Below are 1,877 nucleotides of genomic sequence, written 5' to 3' on the forward strand. Positions count from 1 at the left end.
ATTGTAATACAATAAAAAAAATATGTGGGCTGAAGTGATGGCTTAATGTTCAAGGTGCTTGCCTGTGAAGACTAAGGACCCAGGTACAATTTCCCAGTACCCACATCAGCTAGCTGCACAAAGTGACGCATGTATCTGGAGTGTGTTTGCAATGGTTAGAGGCCCTGGTGAGCCCATTCTCTCTATCTGCCTCTTTCTTTCTCTCTCAAATAATTTTTTTTAAATTATGTATCACTGTTAAATCACTTTGAAGAACTCTGAATATCAACCCCAAGGGATATTTTAGTCCATATATATGAATGAATATATTAGAATTAAAATGTTACTTATTTTACATTTTTATTAAAATGGTTTAATGTACATCATTTCTTACTTCCAACCAAATAATTTAGTCATTTTTACGTATTTTTTAATACGGTACAGTCTCTACTTCTAATATGTTATGGGACATCTTTGCAGTTCTACTGATGATCATGTAATATTTGTTACTATTTATTTAGAATCAATAATTTCAAATGATCATTTATACTGAAATGAAACACTTGTTGGTTATTATTATTTTACTTCAAGTGCAATTTTAGTTCCAGGGAAGGCAGTGATGTCATAAGGACTTGGACAAGATTTTCTGTTTATTTTACTCCAGGAAGATCACTTAAGAACAAATACCTGAGATTTCTAAAATGACACAAAGCCATGAAGCCTTTAGTTGTGACATTCCCACAAGAAATTATTCCCAGTTCCAACAGGCTTTTCTGTAGTTTTTCAAGTTGACTAAGTCTCTGTAAACAGTTATCTTCAATATAATAGCACTTGCATAGTTTTATTTTTTTCAACATGCTCTAGGCCCTCCATGTGATCAATTCCAATGCCCATGATACACGAGTCAGGAGCATCTATTACTTGACTCTTGTATTTGTCCAGAGAGCCTGTTGAGAGGCTATTATAGTCTTTCTGCCACCTCTCCTGGCCATGGCAGCGTACTGTGGCCCCACAGTGCAGTAGCCACTCGGATGCTGCTCTATCAGGACCAGGATCTTTGATGCGCTCATAATCTATTTTATTAAACACTGTATTCAGCCATCCCCAGAAGAATCTGCAGTCACACAACCATGGGAGTTTCTTTAAGCTGCACAGCTGCTGGGAAAGTTTTCCAAACAGCATCATTTGATCATATAACCCAGCAACCAGACCCCTGAGCACTTCTCCTGTCGCCTCCTTCATCCACCGGGTCGTGAAAGTTGACGACACGGGGCTTGGCAGTAGGGTTTCCGGCCGGGCCAGCGCCGGTAGAGGGGATAACAGACTTTTATTATTTGTAAACAGTGTATATAGAGAGATCACTGGGTATTGCTTATAGCCAAAATGTAACTTTATTTTGGACCTTATTTGTTGAACCTGGCTTCCTGTATGTGGGTCTTACAATGTGAGTTTTGCAGGCTAAAATGTACATGCTATCTTATGATAAGATGATTTGGACTGCTTTACGCTGAGGGAAAAAGTTCCATGAAAACTGATGCTTCTTCCTGAAATTTTATACCCCACCAGATTATTGCCTTTTTAGAGGAATATACTTAAGATCATAATAAATAGATAATTGATTCAAACTTTTTTTGTATGAATTCTCTTAATATTCCACTCTAAACAAACACATAGCTGCAGTACCAGCATTCAACATTAAGAATTTACTATGTGTTCAAGAAGGATCCCTTCATCCCTGAGACATGCCCTCCTCATACTCAACCTCCATATTTACAAATTTAGCATAATTATGTTTTCTTGCAAAATCCCAATACTTAAATATTTCTATTACCATATACCATTGTTTTTACAAATATTTTACTTATTTTCAATTTTTAATAATTTTGACACAAAGGTTT

At 36.4% G+C, this 1,877-nt stretch overlaps 1 pseudogene; it reads right to left on the reverse strand.

The window, feature by feature from the left end:
• Positions 1 to 560: 560 nt before the first annotated feature.
• LOC101612253 lies at positions 561 to 1,164 on the reverse strand (annotated as a pseudogene).
• Positions 1,165 to 1,877: the final 713 nt, after the last annotated feature.

This window comes from Jaculus jaculus, chromosome 19, assembly GCF_020740685.1.
Source record: "Jaculus jaculus isolate mJacJac1 chromosome 19, mJacJac1.mat.Y.cur, whole genome shotgun sequence".
NCBI lineage: Eukaryota > Metazoa > Chordata > Mammalia > Rodentia > Dipodidae > Jaculus > Jaculus jaculus.